The sequence below is a fragment of the Triticum urartu genome, chromosome 7 (assembly GCF_003073215.2).
Source record: "Triticum urartu cultivar G1812 chromosome 7, Tu2.1, whole genome shotgun sequence".
Classification (NCBI taxonomy): Eukaryota; Viridiplantae; Streptophyta; class Magnoliopsida; order Poales; family Poaceae; genus Triticum; species Triticum urartu.
Genome location: NC_053028.1, coordinates 521,991,526 through 522,003,940, shown reverse-complemented (window position 1 = coordinate 522,003,940; position 12,415 = coordinate 521,991,526). Strand labels below are relative to the sequence as shown.

At 50.6% G+C, this 12,415-nt stretch overlaps 1 pseudogene; it reads right to left on the bottom strand.

Moving 5' to 3' along the window:
* Window positions 1-209: 209 nt before the first annotated feature.
* On the bottom strand, window positions 210-12,336 carry LOC125519009 (annotated as a pseudogene).
* Between the last annotated feature and the right edge of the window lie 79 nt (window positions 12,337-12,415).

Genomic DNA, 12,415 nt, shown 5'->3' with positions numbered 1-12,415 from the left:
GGTGGGCTCATATGTTCATGAACAGCAGATTTCCAAGTATGACTTGGTTGGAAAGTGCATAACCATCTAGTGCTACGGAACACTGAGTAGAACAACAAAGTTACTACTCCAGAAGGAACCTATTTTTACCCTAGGCGGATGAAATATAATTTTGTCTTGGTTACAAACATTCTCGATTGGGTGAACAGCGTGTGCATTGAATGAAACAAATAACTCGCCAACAACACAATTGTCGCTGCAACTTATTCCAACTATGATCTTTGCAGTTCACAAGACAATGATGTATGAACGGCGATTTCCTTGGACACATTACATTTGGAAGAGAACAAGAGGCATTTTTAACTTTGGAGGGCCGGGCCGTCCAGTTTGTCCTTTGTTTTGTGTAGGAAGTTAAAGCAAGGATACTCCAGGACCAAAGGCGGCATATCAACATCAGTTACCTCGAATACCCGCGCACACTTCTGAAGGTCTTGCAGCGAAATTGGAATGCTGCAATGAGACGTGCCGTGAACAATAAACATTTGTGAGCAAGCTTTAAGAAAACAGTGACTTGTTGAACATGGAAGAGGGAAATAAACCTTTCGTCGTCATCAAATAAGAAAGGAACGACCACTCCATTTTCTGATTCTTCAGTCATAATTGTTTTCATACTTGTGATTACCTGCAGTTTGTTTTCTTTTGTCAGAAATATGTGAAACTTGAACAGACTGGTAATTTACTAACTAGAACAGGCTACCTCTGACGAAACTGTCTGGGTGCCAAATTTATCATCCCAATACATTGTACTGATACGGTATATCTGTGCTATGCTAAGGACCTGAAAGTTTGTAAAACGAGTGATAAGTTGTCCAATAGGTGTCGATGAGTGACTAAACTTAACTGAGTTCAAATACCACTTACAGGGCACAAATCGTTGGTGATCTCTTCCAGTGTTTTCTTTGGCTTTTCAATAATAACCTAATGCTAATATTCGTTAGTGTTATGGCCGGCCGGCTTAGGCCCGCAAGTTATCTTAGTTTTTATTTTCAGATTAGGCAAGTTATCTTAGATTGATTCTTCTACAAGTTATCTAGGATATAAATATAGGTTGTAAGACTTTTTTTGAAGGCAAGCAATAAGAAGAATATTATCTCCTATTGCCCGGCTCCCTGAGGAGCCGGAACCCTAGCCGCCAACAGCCCTAGCCGCCGCCCTTCTCCTAGCCGCGACGGCGCCGTGCCGCCGGCGCGCCCGATCCTCGCCACGTCTCCCTCCATCCTTCCCTTACCACCTACGCCCTAGACCTGGTAGAGTACTTGATCCTACCAATTTGGTATCAGGTAACCGGGTTTTCCGCCAATTCCACCGCCACCACCACCGCTGCCCGCCAACTCCTCCACCACCGCCGCCTCTGCGCCGGGCGTCACGGCCTCGCTCTCGGCGGGCACCACTGCGTCGCTCTCAGCGCCGGTCCTAACGGCACCCGGCACCACGCCGGGCCAAGGGCAGCCACAGGCCCCCGTCCAACACTCACCGCCGCCATCACCTCCCCCGCAGCCGCAACAGTTCACGCCGGAGGCCATGGCGGGCGTCCTCAACGACCTCGTCACCGCGGTTCAAGGGATCCGCCTCTACCTGGCAGGTCCGTACGGGCCGCCCCCACCACTCCATCCAGCCATGGCCGCGGGTCAGCAGGCACTTCCGTGGTACTCGGCACCGGGGGCCATCACCGGACTCCATCCAGCCATGGCCGCGGGTCAGCAGGCGCTTCCGTGGTACTCGGCACTGGGGGCCGTCACCGGAGGCTACCCGGTGCTCCCCGCCCCAGCGGCGGCACCGCCGCCTTGGGCGCAGTGGCCGCCGCAGATCGCGCCGGCAGCCCCGCCACTTCTCGCCACCGCAGTGGCCCACCTGGACCGCGCCGGCCGCGCCGTCCTCCGTCGCGCCCTACCTTCCAGCGGCCTCGGAGCAGGGTCCTCCACCGGCCCCGCCCAGCCCTAACCTGGGCACCGGCGCCTCGGAGCAGGGCCAGACCCAGCAGCTTCTTCCGGCGTCACCGCCGGCCCCCACGCCGCAGGCGCCAGTGCAGCTCCACCAGGCGCCGCCGCCATCAACAGTACCACCACCCGCGCCTAGGGCTACGGGTCGGCCCCTGCACCAGGTGCAGTTTCCACCGTCACCATCGCCGATCCCCGCTTGGGCGACCGGCTCGTCTTCGGGGCCGGTCTACTCCACGGCGCCGGAACACCCGACGCCCTCCCTGCGGTTTGATCACCCCTCCAGCTCGGCGAACTACGCCCCGGCGCTTCCCGACCCAGCATACGCGCCGGCGGCAACTACGGCCGCCCCCGGGCACGGCGGGCCGACACCCCCTCGCTTCGCCAAACTGGACTTCGCCACCTACGAGGGCACGGAGGACCCCCTCAGCTGGCTCAACCAGTGCGAGCAGTTCTTTCGAGGGCAGCGGACGCTCGCTTCGGATCGCACCTGGCTCGCGTCCTATCATCTTCGAGGCGCAGCGCAGACCTGGTACTACGCCCTCGAGCAGGACGAGGGCGGCATGCCACCATGGGAGCGCTTCCGGGAGCTCTGTCTCCTCCGGTTCGGGCCTCCTATCCGCGGGAGCCGACTGGCGGCCCTCGGCCGCTTACCTTTCACATCCACGGTGCAGGACTACGCCGACCGCTTCCAGGCCCTGGCGTGCCACGCGCCGGGCGTCTCCGCCACTCAGCGCGCCGAGTTATTTGTGGGCGGTCTACCGGACCATATCCGCATGGACGTGGAGCTTCGGGGACCCCAGGATCTCCAGTCGGCCATGTATTACGCCCGCGCGTTCGAGTGCCGCGCGGTGGCCATCTAGCAGGAATCACCGTCCTAGACTACTGGGTCGCTACCCGGACCGGATTCCGCGCAGGGTCGGCCTATGCAGGCTTCTGCGGCAGCCCTCGCTGCGACCGCGGGGCGCCCGTTCCGCCGGCTCACCCCAGCTGAGATACTCGAGCGTCGCCGCCAAGGGTTGTGCTTCAACTGCGACGAACCCTACAAGCCCGGCCACGCCTGCCCGCGACTCTTCTACCTGGAGGTGGCAGACTACATTCCGGAGGACGTCGTCGCCGCTGACCTGGCCGCCCCAGATGTCGAGAAGGTGTTTGACGCTGGTTGATTACCTCGAAGAGTTCAAGCAAGCGCTTCCCCACCTTGCAGCTCGAGGACGAGCTGTTTGTGCAGGCGGGGAGAAGTGTTATGGCCGGCCGGCTTAGGCCCGCAAGTCATCTTAGTTTTTATTTTCAGATTAGGCAAGTTATCTTAGGCAAGTTATCTTAGGTTGATTCTTCTACAAGTTATCTAGGATATAAATATAGGTTGTAAGACTCTTTTTGAAGGCAAGCAATAAGAAGAATATTATCTCCTATTGCCCGGCTCCCTGAGGAGCCGGAACCCTAGCCGCCAACAGCCCTAGCCGCCGCCCTTCTCCTAGCCGCGACGGCGCCCTGCCGCCGGCGCGCCCGATCCTCGCCACGTCTCCCTCCATCCTTCCCTTACCACCTACGCCCTAGACCTGGTAGAGTACTTGATCCTACCAGTTAGATTATCCAATTTTTACCCATAAAATTGCAAATCAAACACCCCATCACTCGGACAGCACCGGCACTTACAAGGAATTCAACAGCCTGCCTAATGGGCTACAGTTCTTCCCAGGAACAGCCTGCATACTATGTGTACCATATCATTAGCATACAGATTAAAATGTCTGGAAAAAATTCATCCATACCTTTTCAGTCGCATCAATGATCCACTGTTCTAACTCTGCCAATCCAGCCTTGACATATTCTCCGTGGCTAAATGAACAGCACGCTCGTCGGAGAAGCAGACTACAAGATACAGAGTATCATAGGAGCCTTAAGGGGGAAAGTACAATGAAGCACAGAGCTCGGGAACAATTAAATTTTACCTCATGAACAACTGGACATTAATGAATGAAAATATTTGACCGAACATCTTGCAGATTAAGAATGAAGGAACCTGTACAATATCAATAGAGCACATGTCAGTGCACATCGTTACTTAAGAACATTATGCAATAACTCATTCATGCTTAGGTTACATACATGATTGGATTTCAAAACACCCAGGTAGTTTGTTATTATTTTCACAATACTCTGCCAATGGCCAATCTGCTGGGCCAAGACGTTTGCCACAGAAGCTCCATGAATCTGACTTATGCGAGCTGTTCTCGGTGCCTGCAAAGAAAAGTGTCGGTAAAACAAAACCTTAAGGCTCACCTTTATTTTATACATCAAATAATTTCTAGTACAATTTCTTCATACCTGAATGCAATGATCAAGAAATGGAGATATCTCTCTCTTCAAATTGTCTCTTATCATTCGATACGTCTTCTCAAGGTAAGCTGTAAGCTGTTGCTTGAAAAGCAGAGCCGGATGGGCTTCAATAGCTTGCTGGAGATTGCTCTTTTCGATCCTACCAAATATACTGCTTTGTGGTGAATCTCCAGTTCTCTTATGTTTTCAAAAACAATGAACAGACATGTCTTCAGCGAAATAAACGAGAGTAAGAAACTGGAAAGAGGAAAGATGTGTTACCATGAACCGTTGTCTCTGAGGAGCTGCTGCACTTGATTTGGATGTCCGTTTCATAAGTAGGAGTAATGCGAATGAATTGGAGAGCCAATATGCAGCTGTTTCGTTATTATCCTGGTCCTGTAGAAACTAAAGAAGTAGATGTAATTAAACAGCAATACTACACAGCATAATCTCCTAGTGATATCTCGTGCAACTGATTATCATGTTTTAATAACAAAGCAGAAACAGCGAAGGTTAAATTAGTCCTTCGGGGTGTATTCATTAATTGAGGAAAAAGACGGGACATGTTTTGTCAAAGGGAAAGCATCATGGATTCCGTTGGTATTAAAAGAGATTGGTCAGAACAAGATTGCAGCATCTATATCTATATTCATATTTATATCTATATACCAATATAAAAAGATCCAAAGGGGCAGATCCAGCTAATCTCAGTCATCAGTCCATGTTAATCCAACGACCTAGATTGTGTTAGATGTGTATAGTCCCTTTTCGGTACATCCACATTGTATAAGGGGTTTCTTGCACTTTACCACACATGTATATGTAATGGCCTTTGGCCCTCAGCGAATATCAGTTTCTCATTATCCAACATGGTATCAGATGTTAGGTTAGCCCCTTCCTCCCGCACGATGTAACTCAGTGCGCCTCGTACCTAGTCTCCAGCCGCCGCTGGCCATCTCCGGCCGTTTCCTCTTCGCTCCCGGTCTGCCTCCTCTTCATCACGCCGCTGCACCGAGCGAGTGCGTGGTCGCTCCCGGCCCGCCTCCTCTCCGCCGGTCGCTGTCATACCCGCCCCCACCTCCTCCGCGTCCGGCCGCCCGCGCCTCCTCTCCGTCCACTGCCCCGAGCTCGTATAGCCGCCGCTGCCGCTTCTAGCTCGTTCGGCCGCCGCCGCTGTCCTTGTCTCGTCCAGGCGCCGCTGCCCCAGGCCCATCCCCGGCTTGGCTGCATCTTCGTTCGGGACCCGGCTTGGCCGCTCCCGCTCGGGGGCTCTGCTTCCGCTTGCCTGCTTCGGCTCGAGCGAGCTTGCCCCCTGCCCGATCCAGAATCGGGGGCGCGTGAGTCTCCTGCTCGATCCTGATCCAATTTTTGGATCTGTTGACCAAAAAAAAGGCTCCTCATGTCTTCTTCAGGCTATGTCGTTATTCCTAGGTGCTCAGTGATCTTCGATGGCACCAACTATGCTGAGTTTGCGGGTTTCATGCGTATCCATATGCGCGGTCTTCTGCTGTGGGGTGTTCTATCTGGCGAGGTCCCCTGTCCGCCATGCCCTGTTGCTCCTATTGCACCTACCCCGCCGGTATCGCCAGTTCTTGCTGCTGATGCTTCTCAGGCTGATCGGGATGCAGCCAAGGCGCTTGATGATGCTGCGGTTGATGCTTATGATCAGCAGGTATCAGCTTATTCCGGTGCTCTTTCCGTCTACCGCGATGATCTGTCTGCTTACACTCAGTGGTGCTATGATGCTGCTCGTGCTGCTGCTGTTCTCACTGCGAGTGTCCTCCCTCAGTTTGCCTCGGAGTTCATGGGTCTGGGCACCGTGGCCGCGATGTGGTCTTATCTCTGTCAGCGCTATCAGCCATCTGGTGATGCTCTCTACTTATCTGTGGTGCGTCATGAGCACGCTCTTCAACAGGGCGACTCCTCTGTTGACGAGTTCTACACGCAGAGTTCTGCCATCTGGCGCCAGCTTGACTTTCTTCAGACAATTGTTTGTGGATCTTGCCACTGCTGCCAGAGAATGCGGTCTGACTTGGAGTTTCAGCGTGTCCATGAGTTCTTATCTCGCCTCCGCTCCGAGTTTGAGCCTCGACGTGCTCACTTGCTTGCTCGTGGTCGTGTTCCTATCTCGGAGGTCCTTGCCGAGCTTCGTGCTGAGGAGACCCGCCTTCGTTCTGCTGGGTTGCTTGCAGTTCCTTCAGTGTTGGCAGCCAGAGCTCCGGTGTCGTCTGCTCGCCTCACAGCTCCACCGCTCCTGCCCACACCTTCAGGGGGGGTGGGTCGCCCTCCTTATGTTGAGAAGGGCCGGTCGCGCCGTGACATTTTCTGTGACTACTGCTCCAGGCCAAGTCACCCAGAGTCTGATTGTCGTCAGAAGTAGCGAAACCAGAGGCGCTCCTCTTCCAGTGGGACTCCTGTGTCGTCATCGACTCCGTCACTCACTGACCAGGACATTGTGCGCCTCAAGCGCCTTCTGGCCTCCTCCGGTTCTTCATCGACGGGCTCTGCTGCTGCTGTGACTGCTTTCACCACTTCATCCCCGCCGACATCTACACCGTCAGGTACATCTTCGTGGGTTCTGGACTCTGGAGCTTCCTTTCATATGTCCTCTGATTCTTCAGTGTTGTCTTCTCTTCGCCCTCTTGATTCTCCTATTAATGTTCTTACTGGCGATGGCACATCCCTTCCTGTTGCTAGTCGTGGTCTTCTTTCCACTCCAACTTTTTATATTCCTAGTTTTTCTCATGTTCCTCGCCTTACCATGAATCTTTTTTCCGCTGCCCAACTTACTGATTCTGGTTGTCATGTCATTCTTGATACCGACTCTTGCTCCATTCAGGATCGTCGCACTAAGGCTTTGGTTGGTGCTGGCCCCCGGCGCCGTGAGTCAGAGGGCCTTTGGGAGGTTGACTGGCTTTGTGTTCCTTCCGATGCCACCACTTCTGCCAGCTCTCATGCTCTTGCTGCCTCTTCGTCTGCGTCCTTCCAGTAGTGGCATCATCGCCTTGGTCACCTATGTGGCTCTCGCTTGTCATCTTTAGTGCGTCAGGGCCTCTTAGGGTCTGTATCTGGAGATGTTTATTTACATTGTAATGGTTGTAGACTTGGCAAACAAACCCAGTTACCTTATCCTACCAGTGAGTCGGTCTCTCAACGTCCTTTTGACTTAGTTCATTCTGATGTCTGGGGTCCTGCTCCCTTTGATTCGAAAGGTGGTCATCGCTACTATGTTTTGTTTATTGATGATTTCTCTCGCTACACTTGGCTCTACTTCATGAAATCTCGTAGTGAGATTTTCTCTATATACAAACGATTTGCTGCCATGGTTCACACCCAGTTTTCCACACCCATCCGTACTTTTCGTGCTGACTCCGCTGGAGAGTATATCTCCTAGCTGTTGCGTGGTTTTCTCGCGGAACAGGGTACTCTTGCCCAGTTCTCATGTCCTGGTGCTCATGCTCAGAATAGCGTTGCTGAACGTAAGCATCGTCGTCTGCTTGAGACGGCTCGTGCGCTGATGATTGCCGCTTCCCTTCCACCCCACTTTTGGGCTGAGGCTATTTCTACATCCACCCATCTCATCAACATTCAGCCATCGACTGCTCTACAGGGTGGTGTTCCTATGGAGTGTCTCACTGGTCGTTCTCCTGACTACTCAGCTCTTCGTATGTTTGGATGTGTGTGCTATGTCCTTCTTGCCCCGCGAGAACGAACCAAACTGACTGCTCAGTCAGTTGAGTGTGTTTTCCTTGGCTACAGTGATGAGCACAAGGGCTATTGCTGCTGGGATTCTGTTGGTCATCACTTACGCATCTCGCGCGATGTGACTTTTGACGAGTCTCATTCTTACTACCCACGTCCTTCTTCCTCGAGCTTCTCTGTGGATGATCTTTCCTTTCTTCTTCCCAATACACCCTGTTATGTGCCTCATGTTTCACCTCCACCGGCACCTCTCATTCCTTCTCCTTCACCACCGACCCCCTCTTCTCCATCCTCCACCTCCACCTCTCCACCATCATCTCCAGTCCGTCGCCCTCTCTCACCGTTTCCTCTCCACTATACTCACCGCCCTCGTATTGAGGATGCTTCCCCTGATTTGCCTGACGCGCCTTCCACCCCTGGTGCACCTCCGTTCACGCCTCTCCCGGTTCACAATCTCCATGCTCGGCCTCGCCCCCCGCCTGATCGCTATTCTCCTGATCGGTACGGTCTCTCTATTATTGTTGAGCCCACTTCCTATCGGACTGCCATGACTCAGCCTGAATGGAAGCTTGCGATGGCCGAAGAGCTTGCTGCCCTTGAGCGCTCTGGCACATGGGATCTGGTTTTCCTCCCTTCTGGTGTTCGTCCCATCACCTGCAAGTGGGTCTACAAGGTTAAGACTCGCTCTGATGGTTCTCTTGAGCGCTACAAAGCTCGTCTTGTGGCCCGTGGTTTTCAGTAGGAGCAGGGACGCGATTATGATGAGACATTCGCTCCTATGGCCCACATGACCACTGTCCGCACTCTCCTTGTTGTGGCTTCTGTTCGTCATTGGTCTATCTCTCAACTTGATGTCCAGAACGCCTTTCTCAATGGCGAGTTGCGTGAGGAGGTTTATATGCAGCCACCATCGGGGTACTATGCTCCTGATGGTATGGTCTGTAGACTTCGCCGCTCCCTCTATGGTCTTAAACAGGCCTCTCGCGCCTGGTTTGAGCGTTTCGCCTCTGTGGTGACTGCCGCTGGTTTCTCGCCCAGTGATCATGATCCCGCGTTGTTTGTTCACATGCCTCCTCATGGTCGGACTCTTCTCCTTCTCTATGTTGATGACATGATCATCATTGGTGACGACTCTGACTACATTGCCTTTGTTAAGGCTCGCCTTCGCGACCAGTTTGGTCCACTTCGCTATTTTCTTGGGATTGAGATCTCCTCGACCCCTGATGGCTTCTACATCTCCCAAGAAAAATATATTCAGGATCTTCTTGCTTGCGCTGCTCTCGGTGATGAGCGCACAGTTGTGACTCCTATGGAGCTCAACATTCAGCTTCGTGCCTCTGATGGTGACCCTCTTCCTAATCCCACTCGCTATCGTCACCTTGTTGGCAGCCTTGTCTATCTTGCTGTTATGCGTCCTGACATCTCCTATCCTATCCACATCCTGAGTCAGTTTGTTTCCGTCCCCACCTCTGTCCACTATAGTCACCTCCTCCGTGTTCCACGATATCTTCGTGGCACGATCTCTCAGCGCCTTTTCTTTCCCCGTTCAAGCTCTCTTGAGCTCCAGGCCTACTCTGATGCTACCTGGGCTAGTGATCCCTCTGATCAACGCTCGATGTATGCTTACTGTGTCTTTCTTGGTGGCTCTCTTATTGCCTGGAAGACAAAGAAATAGACTGCAGTTTCTTGCTTGAATACAGAGGCTGAGTTGCGAGCCATGGCTATGTTGACGGCTGAGGTGATCTGGTTACGGTGGTTACTTGAAGATTTTGGTGTGTCTGCTACTACCTCGACTCCCTTACTGTCAGACGGTACTTGTGCTATCAGTATTGCGCGCGACCCGGTGAAGCATGAGCTCACCAAGCACATCGGTGTGGATGCCCACTTTGTGCGTGTTGCTGTGCAGGATCAGACTCTCGCTCTCCACTATGTGCCCTCTGAGTTATAGTTGGCGGATTTCTACACAAAGGCATAGACTCGAGCACAACATGCTTTTCTTCTCTCCAAACTTAGTGTAGTTGACCAACCATGAGTTTGAGGGGGGGTGTTAGATGTGTATACTCCCTTTTCGGTACATCCCCATTGTATAAGGGGTTTCTTGCACTTTACCACACATGTATATGTAATGGCCTTTGGCCCTCAGTGAATATCAGTTGCTCATTATCCAACAGATTGCTCTAATGACGAGCGCTCAACATGCTTATTGTGCAATAAATGTTATACCAAATATCAATATCAACGCTAATCACATAAATAGCATGTTGTGTGCAAAAAAACATAATTAGCATGCAATCAATATCCTACCTAATATCATCATGCGATTAATATTCTTCCAAATATCAACGTGTATTGCACTTACGCATTTACTAGTAACTGGCGATAATAGAACAGGCATATCATCATGTTGCCAGGTGTGCTACAGTGCTTAACGTGGGCAAGGTAATGGACCGAACTTGCTGAGTTTTTACAGTTCCCTTAAATCAGAAATGGTGCAAACAAGACTCGGACATCTGCAAACACATGAAGTTGTCTGACTTTCCGTCCTGCCACATGGGGTAATTTTTTATGTCTCTGCTAAAGGAAATGCATTAATATCAACAAGGTACAATTACACCTTGCCTCTGCACCAACACGATATCAAGAGCTACTCAAGATATCGAGGATACACATACACACAACCAGAGTATTAACAAAGAAAGAAAAAAAGCAATCAATGGAACAACTGCAGCAAATATCAGCATCAGCCAGCAATGATGGCACCCTAAAGTAATAGGAGAGGTGCTCCAACAATGACCCCGAGATACGCCAACACGTATGCGTCCAGGGACACCTCAATGCTCCAGCCGTGAGGGCTCCTACGGCACAAGGAGGCGAGCCCGACGTCGCCATCCACCAGGCAGGCTTTGCCCATGGCTTCCTCCAGCAGCGGCAAGGTGCACGGGAAGCTAAACTAAGCATGAGTAGAATAACTTATTCTACACCCCTAGTAAGAAGTGTACAAAATATATTAATCTTTCGAATACAGTTTTACTACCAATGTAGTAAATTAGTGACTTGGATAGTTTTTTTTTCCTGAATTATAATACTACTTTGTGTACACTTTTTTACTAAATTTTGTACACATTTTACTAGAGGTGTCGAGTAAGTATTCTACACTCACACTTACAGTGTATTCAAATATTACGGCTAAAAATGAGGTTTGAGACTACCTCTAGTGCACTCCCAATTAAGTGAATAATACAGTCAAAGGATGAGGTCGTCTGCGACTCGAAAGTTCTCCATTGAACAAAACATTTATATATGAGAACTGCAGCAATGGGCTTTCCCGCACAATATCCAAGGTCTTTTCCCAAACATTCAACGAGCGTGTATTCATTATCCTACAGAAAGGTTAGCATCAGTCCATCAGATATACATGGGCGCAGAACAGATTTAAACAAAAACAAATATTCTGTTATATAGTAATGGCAGGAGGAAAACCTTGTCAGAAATGTTTGGTCTTCCTAGAAGTTTTCCCTGGAGATACAAACAGATTCAAAGAGGTGAGAGAGAGACAGAGTCATCAGGCAATCATCTACAATAAGAGGGCCAGAGTCATTGGGCACAAATACAATGACTTTTGAGTACTGCAGCAGATATGCTTGCTTCAGAGAGGTGATGGAGACATGCAGACAGAAGGTAAAGAAGCTTCACACTAATAATGGGATGGAATTATGTTCTAATGAGTTGGAATCATATTGCGGACTATATCTGCTATTTTTTGTTTGTAGCCAAAACTGGTTATGTGAGGTCACTTCCATTGCTCTATCCATTTAGAAAATCACTCATGACTTCACCAAGCAGACACTCAGTTTTGAAGTGAAGCATGAAGTCTTCACTCCCACCAAGGAGAAGCCAAACTCTCAGAAGGTTTTAGATGGCAAAGGTTGTACTGAAACTTTCAGATTCGTGTATTTCCGTCTTCACCGCTGTACCACACCCTCATTTTTACATCTCATGTTTCTACCTCATTTGATCATGACATGCTTAATTAATGCAAGACATCATCATCCTAATACTTTATTTTATTCGCAATCTATGGGAGAGTCAGAGGGGCTTGAAAAATCTGTTCAAAGGAATTTACCTGAGAGCCTTCAGACTGCTGCGGATTCAATGTTCCTTGGACTGCAGGCACATGAATAACCGGCAACTTTACCTTGTGCACCACACTGATTGGCATTTTGTCAAAAGTATGTCCAGGGATAGGCTTAGATGTCACTCTATCCTTCCTCACTATGACTGCAGGCACATGTATAACCGCCAACTTTACCTTGTGCACCACACTGATTGGCATTTTGTCGAATGTCTGTCCAGGGATAGGCTTAGATGTCACTCTATCCTCCCTCACTATGATGCTTTGTACAAGGAATTGA